Source organism: Melanerpes formicivorus, unplaced genomic scaffold, assembly GCF_026170545.1.
Source record: "Melanerpes formicivorus ecotype bairdi unplaced genomic scaffold, bMelFor1.0.p_v2 SCAF_51, whole genome shotgun sequence".
NCBI lineage: Eukaryota > Metazoa > Chordata > Aves > Piciformes > Picidae > Melanerpes > Melanerpes formicivorus.
In genome coordinates this window covers 3,618,777-3,635,630 of record NW_027142403.1, presented here as the reverse complement: position 1 = coordinate 3,635,630, position 16,854 = coordinate 3,618,777, and positions in this window count along the sequence as shown.

The window sequence follows — 16,854 nt, the reverse complement described above, 5'->3', positions numbered from 1 at the left end:
TTTCAAACCAGTATTTCCACTGTGATTCAGGAACACTTGCTACATCCCTAGCAGTGAGTTTCCATCTGTATCATAAATGATAAAAATGAAGGAAACAGTTTTGCTCCATGTGACACAACTGAACTTGAGTCCTTCTTTCAAAGCAGTGTTTGCTCTGAGAGACAACGGAAATGAAAGGCAGTAAAAGGTTATTTTTTTGTCCACTGTGCCTTCGATAAACACAAGCTAAAGCTCTGCTGAATAAAGAGGAGCTAATGTTTTTTGTGTTTCAAAGTGGAATAACAACTGAAAAGGTTTCTACAGAAATGAAGGAAAGAGGCCAGAGGAAAATTGTGTTTGCTTTTTTCCCCTCCAATGGACAAGTTTTGAAGTGGTTATATAATATTTAAGTTACTGAATAGGGAACACTGTTCAAGAATAAATGATTCACATATGCAGAATGATTCAGCCAAATTTACATTCTGTGAATAAATGTTTATTTATGCAATTACACATGCAGCACAACCAAAATGGAGCAGGGACAGGCTACGACAGCTCTCCCATGGTACACAATACCCAATCTTTCATGGAGCTACTAAACTGGCATACACACTATCAACACACAGCTAAATTCACAAGAGGCAGAACAACAGATCAGAAACACGTTTCTCTCTCCAGTGTTCCTGATTCATCTCCTGCAAGCCATGGACACACTAGGGGGACCTGCAGAGACAGTATACTAAAAAAGGTGGACAAAAAGCTCAACAGGAGCTCTCAGTGTGCACTTGCAGCCTGCAAAGCCAATCAGATCCTGGGCTGCATCAGGAGAAGTGTGGCCAGCAGGTCGAGGGAGGTGATCCTCCCCCTCTACTCAGCTCTGGTGAGACCCCACCTGGAGTACTGTGTCCAGTTCTGGAGCCCCTATTACAGGAGGGATGTGGAGGTGCTGGAAGGTGTCCAGAGAAGGGCCACAAGGATGAGCAGAGGGCTGGAGCACCTCTCCTATGAGGACAGACTGAAGGAGCTGGGGCTGTTCAGTCTGCAGAAGAGAAGGCTCTGAGGTGACCTAATTGTGGCCTTCCAGTATCTGAAGGGGGCCTACAGGAAGGCTGGGGAGGGACTGCTCAGGATCTCAGGTAGTGATAGGACTAGGGGGAATGGAATGAAGCTGGAGGTGGGGAGATTCAGGCTGGATGTGAGGAGGAGGTTCTTCACCATGAGAGTGGTGAAGCCCTGGAATGGGTTGTCCAGGGAGGTGGTTGGGGCCCCGTCCCTGGAGGTGTTTAAACCCAGGCTGGCTGAGGCTCTGGCCAGGCTGATCTAGTGTGGGGTGTCCCTGCCCATGGCAGGGGGGTTGGAACTAGATGATCCTTGTGGTCCCTCCCTTCCAACCCTGACAGATACTATGAAACTATGATATAAAGACTTTTGAAGTACATTTTCTTTTTTCTGACAGTAGAAGGCAAATAGACTAATAGGAGACGTGTTCAAGGAAGTCACCTTCTAGCTGAGCACTTAGTAATCTGTGGGGTCTGAGAGGGCAGCCTGCTAATTCAGACCAGAAGGCAAAGAAATGATTAACAGCCTTAATAAAGTCAGTACAGGAGGAACTTATATAAAAACTTTCAAAAGCATGGCTTTCTAAGCTGCTGGAAAGGTTGAATAGGTTTCTCAATCTGAAAGCTCCACAGAAAAATGTCTTGAAATTTGGCTTGCATGTGTATTTCTTTGAAACTTGAGGACAGAGTCACATATGAAAAATACATGGAGTGCACTGGAACTTGCTACACTCAAATGCTGCGTTATATAACGCCCTAGCTTACCATTCACCACGGTGTCTTCCTTCGACATCTCCACAGAGTCAACAAATAAAAAGACTAAGAATCAAAGGAAGAGTTTTATACTGAACAACTTTTCAACCCTTCCATTCACTTCCTTTTATTATTTTTTTTCTTTGTTTCCATTTTTAGGTAAGAAAGCAGAAACTGACAAGCTAATGTGTCTGGAGGTACAGAAACAGCAATTTACTTAAATAAGGGAATTCTTTACATGTAGGTGCTAAAACTTTGCTTATGGTGGAGGCACATGCTGTTGCAGATGCTGATTCCTTCTTCCTTCACCCATCTCTCTGTGAACCCATATTCTCTCCTGAACTTTGGTTGTCCCACATGTGAAATGGAAGAATGGCCAAAGGGATGCTTAGTCATTTGTTTTATGGAAATATTTGTATGGCCAAGTGATAACCAAGTGTGAAACAGAACCTGGCAGCTTTCGTCCTAACACTTGTTCTTCTAAGCCTCCTAAGTGAGTACAGCATCAGCAGTATCTCAACTCCTAGTTTTCCTAAAGTGCTTGGGAAAACATGTCAGAGTTTTCAAGAATTTGAAACACAAAAAGCACTTGCCTGAACTCTGAAAATCAGAGCTAAATATTGCAGACAGAAGACCAACAACAAAACACATGGCAGATAGGGGATAAATTATAAAAGAGCTATATTTGTTCCTTCCCTTTTGCAAATTTCCAATCATGCCCAGGTAAAACAATAAGCAGAGAGATGTGGCTAAAGCACCACTTGCAAATTCATAAAGTACTGAAAGTCATAGGCAAGGGGACATAACTTTAAAATCTACTCCTCAAAGTTTTGGGACTCAGTACAACAAAAAGGGGGGGGGGGGGGAAGGGGCAGGGGGGAAGTTATAGAATATATAGCTCACCTGCTATTAAGACAGACACATGCACATTTATGTTTCGGTAGCATGAGTAGAAACACTCTTCATCATGGCTGTGGTTTCTACTAGGCACCAGTGCAACTTTCAAAGTGTGGATATATTATGTTGAAAGTTCCTACAGGTTGCCCCAGAGGTGGTGGAAGCCCCATCCCTGGAATTTTTTAAGGCCAGGCTGGATGTGGCTCTTGGCAACCTGATCTAGTGGAAAGAGTCCCTGCCCATGGTAGGGGGGTTGGAACTAGATGATCCTTGCGGTCCCTTCCAATCCTGAGAGTTCTGTGATTCTGATACACTTTTCACTTGTCTATAAGCAAGAATATAACTTTTAACTGAAAACAATCATCACTACCTTTGTTCTCATTGTAAAATCCTGTGGAAACAAGAGTCTGTTTGATCTCCCATTAGAGAAATTACTGTTGGCCTAATAATTTGATCAAAATCACATCTGCTCTTACATGGTAGTTCAATTAAAGGATTAAAGGCAAGCTGAATGGTAAAAATCAGTGTGTACTGATATAAGTTAATCTTTCTTCTTGGAGGAGAGAAAGGAAGGCGATAATTTTTATAAATATCATAAGGTAATCATTTAATTCCTGATAAACAAACATATGAAAATTTCAGTGAAAGGAAAATCAGAAGTTTCCAAAGTGCTTTTGACATCCTGCACATTTTCCATAAGCTTGGCCCATCTGACACTTCACAAGCTGGGGCAGCCTTTGTGTAGATTTCTGTACATGTGAAATACTTGAGTTCCATTCCAAAAGGCTTCAGAGAAACAAGATCAGGCACCACAAAGGGTGGGGTTTTCATTTTATCTCTGTAGAAAGCATAAGGACAATTCATCTGCTCCTAACTAGTTTAATTTATGCTCATATTTTTCACCTACTAGTCTTGACCTCTCTTATAGATGGTTCCCATATTACAGCTGAGACCACTGTAAGGCACAGAAAAGCAACTTCCTCACAGTCCTATGGGGAATCATTGTGATGGGTTCACAGGAATTTGTTCACAACCCTCTAGCCTTGGAAGAAATTAACAAGAATATTAACAGTGTTAATAGGGTTAATGGTGCCAAGGACTACCAAGGCTCCTACCTAGGAATAGTTACAGGAAAGGTAACACCAGCAGTGAAGAGCATTTAGCAAAAACGCACCAGATGAATCAACTAAAAGAGCCTGTATCAGACACTGTGCTACAAATTTGCATCTGTGTTTGTCATCAAGTTCAAAATCATCAGAAGTCTGCAAAACTGAGATATTTCTGGGAAGTCCAGATTTTTCCAAGAAATACAATGGAGTGCTTATCAGTCACTGTAAAATTAGTGCAAAGAGCTTGCAACTTTTGACAATGCTTGAATCTCTCAGTGCCTTAGACACAAAGTGCAACTTTCGTATTATATCCATATATTTGTTATAAATTATGAAAAGGGTATGCCATCCACATGTAAGCAACTGTCAAGAACTCAAACTTTTACTTCAGCTTCTGCAATAGCTAGCAAATAATAAAACAGACACAGATCATACATAAATATATCAGCCTGATAAGAAACCAGAGCCCTCTCCCAGTAATTCAGAAAAAAATGTGATCAATCACCTCGAGAGTTGACAGGACAATGACTCCATTTCATTACCAAACCAGAATCTGGTTCAGAGAGATACAAGCAAAGCCATATGATGCCTGGCTGCGGGGGGGGCTGTGTGCCCAGCGGGGGGGGCAAGGCCCCTGCCGGCTCCTGCCTGCAGCTGAATGGGCAGTAACTGGCTGGAAAGCAGCCCTGAGGAGAGAGACTTGGGGGTGCTGGTGGACAAAAAGCTCAACCTGAGCGCTCAGTGTGCACTTGCAGCCGGCAAACCAATCAGATCCTGGGCTGCATCAGGAGAAGTGTGGCCAGCAGGGCAAGGGAGGTGATCCTCCCCCTCTACTCAGCTCTGGTGAGACCCCACCTGGAGTACTGCCTCCAGTTCTGGAGCCCCTATTACAAGAGGGATCTGGAGGTGCTGGAACGTGTCCAGAGAAGGGCCACAAGGATGATCAGAGGGCTGGAGCACCTCTCCTATGAGGACAGACTGAAGGAGCTGGGGCTGTTCAGTCTGCAGAAGAGAAGGCTCCGAGGTGACTTAATTGTGGCCTTCCAGTATCTGAAGGGGGCCTACAGGAAGGCTGGGGAGGGACTTCTCATGATCTGAGGTAGTGATAGGACTAGGGGGAATGGAATGAAGCTGGAGGTGGGGAGATTCAGGCTGGATGTGAGGAGGAGGTTCTTCACCATGAGAGTGGTGAAGCCCTGGAATGGGTTGTGCAGGGAGGTGGTTGAGGCCCCGTCCCTGGAGATGTTTAAGCCCAGGCTGGCTGAGGCTCTGGCCAGCCTGATGTAGTGTGGGGTGTCCCTGCCCATGGCAGGGGGGTTGGAACTGGATGATCCTTGTGGTCCCTTCCAACCCTGAAAGATACTATGATACTATGAAAATCAGAAGTTATCAAAATAGCCTACTGAAATTTTGATAAGATTTGAACTATTGTGTTGTTGTTTTTAATCTGGTATTTGTGTTTTGTGCTCCTGCTCCAATTCTGAACAGAGACTTAATTCAGACAGAACGAGGATCTGAGCCTGGTCCTCCAACCTTCCTTGTTATAAAGCCATCCTTCCCCCATCTTCCAAGCTTTCCCAGCAAAAAGCCTTGCTGAAATTTTAGTCTTTCTGCAATGCAACTCTTCCTGAATGTCGGGGCCACATCTTATTTAGCTGAAAATTGTCTCTTTCCAGCCCAAGCCATAACACAGCCAGACCCTCGCAACGTGCCCACCCTCGCAATGGACACAAACTGAAACGCAAGTTTCTGCTCATTATGAAGAGAGACTTCTTTGCTGTAAGGCTGCTGGAGCACTCAACAGGCTGCTCGGAGACACTGTGGAGTGTCCTTCTCTGAAGATTTCAAAACCCACCTGGATACCCTCCTGTGTGGCCTGCCCCAGCTGATCCTGCTTTGGCAGGGGGGTCGGACAAGATGATCTTTCAAGGTCCCTTTCGACCCCTGACACCCTGTGAGTCTTCCATCACTGCAAACCCCTCCAACTGTCCCACAGGCCTTTAAACCCGTATGGGTTCTAAGAGAACAGACGTCAGCTACATTAGTCACTTTCTCCATCTTCCCCATATCACCAATTTGTGCAGACACGGAACCACTTCCCCAGGCCTCATAATTCTCCCGCGCCCTTCCTTTCCCAGGGCAGGTCTCACCGGCAAAAGGGAAGAGAAGGCGGGAGGCAGGTACCGCGGCTCCACCACTACCACATGCACCTACCAGACGCCTGCTGCCCGAGCCATGTAACTGGCCGGTCCGGTGAGAACTGGCGCCAGCACGCCGGTGCAGGGGCTCGCCCGGCTCTGCAGCCCAAGCTCCCCCGGCCGCGCCGCCGGCGGGAGGGGTCGGGCGCCACCTGGCGGGGCGGTAGTGCCGCCTGGAGCGTGAGCGCGGCCCCGCGCCGCGGGAGGCCGCACGTGCGCGCGGTGCCCGGGGGTCGGCGGCAGCAGGCGCGGAGGTGCGGCAGGGCGGACAGCGCCGCGGCGGACAGCGCCGCCTCCGGCACGGCTCTGGCTTTCCCCCCCAGTCCCGGCCGGTGGAGCTTGCAGAATGTCGTCCTGCATTCTTTGGCACCATCTCACCGCCTTTGGCATAAGAAGGTGCTTCTACCCTGCGGGTAGCTTCGGACCGGCCTGATTTCAGGAGCAGGCGGAGCTGTTACGTAAACGCTTCCCACATATATACCAAAGGCAGTTTTTGCCCTGCGGCCAAGTGTTGGAGTAAGAACAGAGGAAGGATTAAATTCATCTCAGCCTCATGCCATCCCCACTGTGTCTGTGCAGTTCTAAGGCACTGCCATAAAACTGCCTGAGTGAAAATCTCCTCCCTCCCCACTGCTGACCCACCCTGTGCTAGGGGGCACCTGCTCTAGTTTAAAACCATAGCTCCTTGTCTTATCACCACAATGCTCCTAAAAAGTCCCTCTCCAGCTTTCCTATAGGCCCCTTTCAGTTACTGGGAGGCTGCTATAAGGTCTCCCTGGAGGTTTGTCTTCTCCAGGGTGAACAGACAAGTCTCCCTCAGCTCAGCCTTCTAGGAGAGGTGCTCTAGCCCTCTGATCACCTTTGTGGACCTTCTCTGGGCCCTCTCCAACAGATCCATGTCCTTTGTGCGCTGGGGACTCCAGAGCTGGACACATTACTCCACGTGGGGGGCTCACAAGAGCAGAGCAGAGGGGCAGAATCATCTTCCATGACCTGGGCTGTATCTTTTGATGCAGCCCAGGACACGGTTGGCTTTTTGGGGGCTGCCAATGCACAATGCCAGCTCACGTCAAGCATCTCATCAACCAGCACCCTGAAGTCCTTCTCTACAGGGCCACTAACATGCCTTCTAGACCAGTCAGGCCTTTCTCTATGACTCCTGTGCCCTCACCTGTTACTTTGCTGTACTGCTGCATCTACAAAAATGAACGTTTCAGCTCAAAGGCAGCAATCACTGTGCAGCATGGTGTATGGTACTCCACAAGCCTCCTTTTACAACCATTCACAGCCAAGGGTTGTTAATGAGCTGGCCAGTCTGCCTGCAGTTGATGTTAAGTGAAAATTAAATAAATCTGCTTTTTATTCACCTAAAAGCAGTTGCAAACATTTCATGATGAGCTGCTAAGCTCCACTGAAACCAGAAAATTGAGAAGTCTGTTAGAGTATCAGAGTGGAGGTTTCTGCACCCAGGTGCAGACAAGTGTGAATTTGCTCTGCCAGCATTTCCAGGTGCCTGGATGTCCGCTGCTCAAGAAGCCACTGACGCATGCTCAGGTGGGATTGGTGCCTGAACCAAAGCCATGCAGCAAAATGGATGCTAGGCTGAGCTGCCACCAGCTGGCTTGGAGTTTGGGTGGAGCTACCATCGCTATGCAGATACACCCCAAAATCCGTTGTAATTCAGTTGTGGTTTTCAAAACATTACGCAAAAGATGTGTGTTTGGGTTGAACAACAGAGCGTTTTTCTTCTGGTCACTGAAACAGTTACTAGCACTTGGGCGGAGGGGTGGTGAGAGCAACACTTGACCAAGTGACCACATTTGTTTTCACCCCATGAACTCTACAGACTTCACTGGACCTATTCACCTCGCACTGGTAACCAGAGGATGGGTCCTCAAGTTCTAATTCGGCAGAAACCTGCAGGTATGTGTGCATGGATTACTGCTTTGTCTCCTCTCTTTACCCCCATGTTCAATTTTGACTGGAATGAATAATGTTTTAATCTTTTTAGCATTACTGTTGTATGTCATGAAGCAAAACCATTGTTGCTTATTATGCAATACAGTCATATTAATTGTCAGGAGAGGTAACTAGTGAAATAATTTATCAGGATCAACTACAGGAAGTCTCTCAGCTTACTTCAGTGGGACTGGGAATCTGGTCCTAAATAATGAATCCACCCTGAAATAAGTAAGTTTAAAGGCTAATGCTCTCCCTGGAGAGGCCTCTGAGAGGTGGGTAAGGTTAGAAATGACCAACACCTCCCTTAAGGTTATGGTTATATTTCCCTCTGTTTTAAAAAGCTTTCAGAAATCACAGTTCTAAGGGAAATGAAAAAGAAGATTAGAAAAAGACCCAGCTCTGGTAATGGCAGGCATCCATGTGTGAAGGTTCAGCTTTGCTGTTCTCAGGACAATATTGTTTAGACACCAGCTTATGCATTTTCAGGCTAAGGAGCTGCATGTGCCAGAAGACAGCATTATACTGGAAACACGGTGCACAGGACAGCATGGGAACTAGGCTTTGCTTTCTCTGAGGATTCAGGACAGCTCTAGCTTTGTTGCTGATGGAAGAATGGCATCTCTCTTTTTGATGCATCTTTGCTTCATCCTGAGTGACATCTCTAAACTGTAATTAGGCAATAATTGGTATTATTGTCTAAGTGGAACCACTTAGTTTTAAAGTGTAGAGTAGCCTTTTGGTTTATAAAGCATGAGGCCATCTGGACCATAACATTTCAAAGAATATAGTTTAGAAAGCTTATATTAAAAAAATCATAGGGTAGACGATTTACAGGGAAGAGAAATTCACTAAGAGGAGCAGGGTATTCAGCATTGCAGCTGTACATTTACTTCAAAGTTATGGCTTCAGTCAGTTCACTTCCTAGCAAGTGTCAAATTTTCCCACTGTAGTGTCAGCCCTGGAGAGAGGAGATTTCTGCCTGCCTGCCTTGCCATTCCCAGTGACACAGCAGCTTGTAACATTCCAGGAACTTCTCACTTGCTCTCTATCCTGCCTTTTTTTTTCTTCCCTAGTGTCTCCAGTCTGAATGTGCTCACCAGACAGAGTGATAGTTCAATGAAAACATCACTGAGGAAGAAAAAAAAGCAAAAATAGACCAAAGAAAGATCTAGCTAGATACTGTATTTCTCAGCAGCTTATTTTCTGGTGGGTTAACTGCTAACCAGTGGAAATTCCAAAGATGAATTCATACCAGAGATATTCAGCTCCATGCAGTTCTAGACAGCTATTGTGCAACAGTTGATCTAAACAGTCACTTGAATAAAGAACTACTGAATTTATTTAGTGAGGGTTTTTTGTGTGTCTCATTTTGCTTTTAATTCATGAAAGTTCATAGGAGCAAATGCAAGAGAGTGTATGCAATGGCAAGGTGTCGCAGGTGATTGTGAGGTTTATCTGTGGTGGAAACACTTCCATACTCTCCCTGAAAAATCATTTTAAGCTTGAGAGCTATCCAGTCAAACACCAAGAATCCATATTGTCTGGCAATAAATCTTATAGCAGATTCAACAAAATTTCACAGGTTTCAGAATATGATTTGGAAGCAGCTCACAGGCTAGAAGGTACGTACCCATCCAAGCCATTCACCAAATCCTTCATATTACCAACTCATCCTAAAATGTATTGTCAACCTCGAGCAATGCTAGGATTGAGCTGTGAAGGGCATCTCCCTGTAGGACTTCTAGTAGCAGATGATGTTTGTGAAGGAAGAATACAGCTGAATGATACTCCCAGCCTCCCCATTCCAGAAAATCTGAGCAGGGGCAGCATCACTAGCCATGCTCCTGTAAAGGAAACCCCTGAAGGTGTGGTCAGATCACACAGTATCACACAGTATCACCAAGGTTGGAAGAGACCTCAAAGATCATCAAGTCCAACCTGTCAACACAGACCTCATGACTAGACCATGGCACCAAGTGCCACATCCAATCCCCTCTTGAACACCTCCTGGGACGGTGACTCCACCACCTCCCTGGGCAGCACATTCAATTACATGATTAAAGAAACAGGCTGAAAACAGCAACAGAAACAGAAGCTGGACTACAAAAGTGGAATAGGTAGGAACTGTCACGTACTGACTTTCCTGTGAGGTCTCTCACTCATCCAAGTCTCAGGAGTATCTCTGTCTGTGATGTACTAAACACCACCTCTGCATAATTGCCAAATCGTATGATGAAACTACAGAAAACACGAGCTAAGGAATTCAGTCTCACATCACTCCAAGCTGCATTTCAGGCTGTTTCCCAGCTCCCCTCCCCTTCTAGCTTGGTTCTTTTTGAACAGTTGTTTCACATTCTAAACCCCTGGGGCCTTGAACTGACATGTTATGCATCTGTAAGACGCATGCCTTGTAGCCTCTGATTCTAAGGGTGATGTTTCATTAGCAAATGGCTTAACAAGTGATTTCAACATTATGTTCATTGCACACAAACACTTCTCACAGAGCCTTCTGTTCCTATTGAGGCTAAAAAATTCCATTGTATGCGTAATCTTTTATGAGTGCATTCTTTGAATACTTTATTCCTTAGAACTGTAACAGTTCTGTTTATAAAAAGGAATGATACTGATAGCAATGTTAGGAACTTTCAGAAGGGACCACTTACATCTTTAAATTTCCATATTAGTCCTGTTTCAAGAAAAAATACAAAACAAAACAAAGAGCCTCAATTACATAGTTTAAATTCTTTAAGAAACAGCTTCACATGCTAAGCTAAGAGGATAGAAAACCCAATCTTTACCCTCTTGATCTGCTCTTGCAGCCCTCTGAGGACAGCTTCACACTGGAGTTTTTAATTTGGCACAGTTGCAAACTGGTTTATAGCCACCAAATCATCTGGCATGAGTTATCACACTGGACAGGGATATTTAGAGAAGATAGCAGATTGAGGGGTGAGAAGCCTGAGGAAGCACAGGGCCAACTGCTTTTTGTGTTCTCCTGGGTGCATGGGAAAAAAACCAGTGACCCTCTGTATGTCAGCCAGGATCTGTATCTGAGGAGACACAGCCAAATGCTGTGCCCAATTTCCTCTTCTTAATATCTAAACACCTTTTCACATGAGTTGCTGCTGTTGTAACAACTGCAGTGCGATACTTCAAGACACGACCTTGGAGGCTGTTCTGACCACCTAAATACTGCTCAGAAACTCTTCCCAGCCTCACTTTCAGCACGGCTGCTGTAGGAGTCTATCAGGCAAACAGATGGCCTGATTCACAGTTTCTGTTCACTTAGAAGAAATATTCTTTTGTATGAACATCCTGCATCTCTTAATGAAGAGCAATGTTAAATATATATTGGTTATCAAGTAATCAGTCTAAAGTAAGTCACAGTATCACAGTATCACTTAGGTTGGAAAGGACCTCGAGGATCATCGAGTCCAACCTATCAACACAGACCCCATGACTAGACCATGGCACCAAGTGCCACATCCAATCTCCCCTTGAACGCCTCCAGGGTCGATGACTCCACCATCTCCCTGGGCAACCCGTTCCAATGACGAATGACTCGCTCGGTGAAGAACTTCCTCCTCACCTCGAGTCTAAACCTCCCCTGGTGCAGCTTGAGACTGTGTCCTCTTGTTCTGGTGCTGGTTGCCTGGGAGAAGAGGCCAACCCCTTCCTGGCTACAACCACCCTTCAGGTAGTTGTAGAGGGCAATGAGGTCACCCCTGAGCCTCCTCTTCTCCAGGTTAAACAATCCCAGCTCCCTCAGCCTCTCCTCATAGGGCTTGTGTTCCCTTGGGGAATTTTTCACACTGCCACAATACCAGAAACAGGACAGTCAGCAGTGCCATGGGTGACCCATTTTCATGGGCTTCACTGTACTCCTGGTGATGGCTTTAGTCTTCTACAAACCTACTGAGAAATGAGGCCACATGGGAGCTAAAGGATAATGTGCTCTGCTCTTTCTGCAGAAGTAATTATCCACTGCCTGAAAAGTATCATTTCACTGGACATATAGACAATTCATTTCAGAATTCAGTAGCTCAATAACCAGGACAAAGAAACAGATTTGTCTGACATCCTTCTTTACAAAAGTCTCTCCAATGCCTCAGTACAACTTGTCAAAATTAAGTGCAGATGTAAGAGTTCCCTTCTCACAGAGGCACTGCACTAGATTAGAAATAAGGGCATTAAAAGTATTCAGTGCTCAAAGCCTCAGTTGTCACAGATCAGCACTTTGTGGCCATATGAAGAGATTTCTTTGCTCCATCTGTGCTCCTGTACATTTTTATTTTTAATACTTTCTTCATATTGCTGAGAAACTGCTTGGAAGGGAATCAGCAAAATATGCTGCCACAGTAAACCCTTGGAAAGAGTGTGCTGGACAAAAGTACCCCCAGTGACCCTGCAACATGACATTTGAAGAACTTTGCTGAAGGTGCAGCATGGATAACGCAGGGCCCTTTTCAGCTAAAATGCGAATACATGGCATGGCAAAGTGAACATACCTGCCATAACAGAAAAACACATGCATTTGACTACTTGGCTCCCTTGATCTTCTTCACCTCCCTCTTCAGTCCTCACTCTCTGCTTCTTTCCATGTCAAGCCAGCCAAAAGAAGTTCATTAATCATTGCACAGTTAAACGGTGATACTTTAGAGACTGCCTCCAGTTGGCCTGATCTGAATACAAGCAGTCACAGCACAGCCCTTCTATAGATACAGATGGAGACTGCATGTTTCTGCTACCTCCTAATCCAAGCTAGAAACACCCTGTCTGAATTATGAAAACAGCTGCATAATGGATGTGGATCTCATGTTAGAGGAAGCAGATGAATTGTAGCTCTAACAGCAAGGCACAACCTTTTTAATCTAAAACTGCTTGATCTTTTTGTTGCCATTAGCTATGAGAATCTCACTTCTTCTTTGCTGCTCTTTCTCTTGTCTTTTTTCCTGGTTCTCAACTTACATTGCTTCTGTGGGAGGGAATCATTCTGTATTCCTAGCTCCTGTTAAGCCAAGTAGCAACCCAGGTCTAGCTCATTTCCCCCTTTTAACTTTGAGTCTTAGTCTGAATTTGAATAAATAAATATGTTTTATTTGCAAAAGCACTCACTTCTCTTTCCTGGCATTAAAACTAGTGCAAATAAAAACTAAGCCAGAATATATAAAGTACTTAGAATACATGAAGTAGCCCTTCAGCCTCTTGGTGAGATACAGGTGAAGCCTCAAGTGCATGAATGAGGTACGAACTTGTAGGAAACAGCCTGGAAGAGAGCAAGGAGAGCAAGTGGAAATATACACAGCAAGACCACCTATGAGGAAAGAACTGGGTGAGCTGGAACTGTTTTCTCCAGTAAAGAAGGAACAGCAGTATTTCAACATGTAAAGGACAACTGCAGAGTGGAGAGGATTCCTCTGATTTTTCTGTTCATTAGAAATAGCATGGGAAGAAGGACAGCCTCTTTGTTGAGGGAAAGGAGAGGAATCATCTGGTTTCTTTGACTGCATGAGAATTTTATTCAACCTTGGCATGTTCTGTCCTTTTCAGTACATAACCTCCCTCACTAGATTTTTGTGCAGTTCTTTTATTCTGTGCTAGCAGACATCACTACTTTGAAACATCCATGTTGCTATCCTCAGAACAGTGAGCCAGCTGAACTCACTTTACTGGGTTAACTTTGGTATTAACTAGATAAACTTTCCCCTTCCCTCTCAGAACTCTTCTCCACTCACTCCGTTCTCTTCTGTGAGTAGGAGTACTCTTCTGCGAGTTGGAACCCAAATTAAAAGGTTCAGTGAGGGCGACTATTTCAAATCCCTTCAAGTCCTCAGCCAGGAGCCTTTATATTTAATGTCTACACTGTATTGTCTAACTGGCTGCAGGCCAATACTCTAGAGGTAGCCATGTTACTGTGCACAAGGAGTGACCACATTAGGATAGTGCTACTTCTTGGAAGGAGAGGTGTATTGGACTCATCTCAATGGCACTGCAACCACCTAACTTTGAACTGTCTTGAAGAACTGGAAAAGTAAGCTTATTACTGTTCACAACATATCACAGTATTCCAAGTTTCAGCACCTCTGCTTAAGCTACTTCCCTGAATGATTACTTAAGAATTTGCCACCTTAGCAATAAAAAGTGATGTTTAGCACTTGAACTGGCTTGGCACCTCTTACTTGGTGTCAATTGTAAGACGTGCCTTATAGCATGGCTTTGTGCTTAGAGCAAATAGTGACACAAGAGATTTTATTAAGGCCACATACTAATTCCTTAGCAGAGCTAGGACTAAAATGTGCAACTCACTGCTAGTGAACAGCTTGTGCAAAACCTCATTTCCTCAAGATTTCTGAAGAGTCACAAAACTGCAGGTTTTATAGGAGAAGGTACAATTTTACTTTTATTTTGCACTTTTTTCCCCAGCTGTTTGAAATTTGGGCAGCTATCAGCAAGGTCTGAAATATATTTCAGAAAATAGAATGTAGTATCAGCAAACAGGGCTTTGCTGTTACAGGGAAAAACCAACAGCAAACAAACAAACTCCAAACAACAAACACACACCACCAAAATCCCCCAGACATCCTGATGCCCTTTTAGTGGTAAAGGCTGACTGTATGGTGATGAGGGGGAACAGATCTTTCAAGAAGGTATTCTTTAAGCCAGAGGTAATGAAAGACATGAAGGGTCAGTAAACTGACAAATACCAGCAGGTCAGGGAACACAGGAAGAAAAAATAAAAAGCTTATGCTTTATCCAAGAATTCTGTGTTCAAAAGTAAATTTGATTTAGAAAGTAAATGGTGGGGAGGGACAGGATTGAGGAGACAAAGCTGTGTTTTATATTAAATTTATTGAGTTATTTGGAGAACACTATCAAAGCAAAAATGCTGCAGTTTCTCAGAGCACTATGGAAACTACAAATCCTCACACAGAATAAACAGCTAACAGGAGCAGGCTAGTCTGTTGATGAGAGCAGAGCCGACTGTAAATGCTGCGTTTTTACCCCTGCACAAGGTATTGCAAAGCAGTGGATTTAATCAGCTGGGCTGTAACTCTTCCCTTATAGCTATTTCTGCTTAACTCCCTCCTGTGGACACTATTCTAGAACAATTAGTAAGAGTAATTATTTCAAAATGAAGTCACTTTTGTTCCAGAGCACAGTGTCCACATGGGGGAGTTACACTGAAGTAAAGCTATTCTGTTGCAGCAATCCCTGGTCAACTTCCCCATGTGAACAAGCTCTATGACTCTGAGAGTAAATTACTTTCATACAAACGTCTCTTGAGTTTAAAGTTCTGGAGGGCAAGAGAATCAATCTTCCAAACATAAGTGTATAGCTTCAAAAAACTGACCCTAGAAGAACCCTGAGACATCAGTTCACAGGATTATGGATCATAACTCAAATTCTAAATTACATGAAATGTAATAGAACTAACTCTGCTACTATGCAGCCCTACCCTTCTCCCCCACTTTACACTGTCTTTTACTGTCCCCAGTTACTAGAAAGCTCAGAGAAGTATCATCATATACACACACACACATCACCCTATGTATATATAAAACCTTTTGAAGATTTAATGTCACTTGTAATGGGTGACAGGAGGGAAGACCAACAGAGGATAGGTAAATGCTACAGGAAGGTGTATTAAAGGTTCAAAAGCTGTTACACTGTGCTACAGAGTGCAGAAGCAAAAATGTAGTGCCATTACATGTTGTAGTCATTCATGACTGTCATAAAATCCTACAAAGAATCTTGGAAGGAAGTTTTAATCCTTGTTTCTGTATTCTTACTCAGTCTATATGATGAGGAGGAAATAAGAAGGACTGTCTCTCCCAGGACTCAACCAAAGGATGAAAAGCACTTTTCTCTTCAAACTCAGGAGACTACAACAGCAGTTTCCTAATTCTTTTCATGGAAGCTTGTCCTACCATAAAAAGGACAGAGAGAGAGCAGGCTCTTGGACTGTAAATCACATGTGCAACAATGGGGTGAAGGGGAGTTTCTGTGGAGCTCCCTTCTTCTCCTCTTGAAGACACCAGAAAAGGCATACCCTCTTCTGGCTTTTGGTTGGTTGGTTGGTTTTGGGGGTTTTGTTTGCTTGTTTTGTTTGTTTGTTTTGCTTTCCCTCAAAGTCCTGAATCATACCAAAGTGACAATATTTACCTTATGAGGAAAAAACGTAGAGTATTCTTCTTTAGTCACCAGTGATCCCCACAAAAACCCTTAAATAATTCAGAGCTTTTTTTTTTTAAAGCATATTCAAATACACAAAGTCCTTTCTGGCAACTTTCCCACTAGACTTCAACATTCTACCCACACCCACCTCAGCAGCACAGCTGTTCAAAAAGACTGCAGGCTTTTTCTATAATCATGGAAAATTTGGTCTCTTCCATTCTCAAAAGTGATTTCGTTACTTGAGCTGAACCTCATCAAGTGGATTCATAGATAAGCACAGAAAAAGTTTTCCTTCTCCACCTAGCCACAACCAGCAGAAGTTTGGGAAAATCAGGGCCCTATGAGATGACACTACAGAAGACATGCTTTAGACGAGGTACATAGAGCTGTTTGCAGTTTTCCATCTGTAGAAGAATTTTTAATGGCAGCTACAACAAACTCACACATACAGGAAAATTGGTTTAAAATCACATGCAGTACAAAGGAAGTTGTAGTGAGGTGGGGGCTTAATCTCTTCTGCCTAGTATCAGGTTTAGGTTGGATAGTACAAAAAAATCTGTTTACAGAAGGAGTGGTATTAGAATAGGTTGCCCAGGGAGGTGGTGGAGTTACCACCCCTGGAGGTGTTTAAGAAATGTGTGGACATGGCACTTTGGGACATAGTTTAATGGCCATGGTGGTCTTTGTTTGGACTCAATGATCTTAGAGGTCTTTTCCAACTGA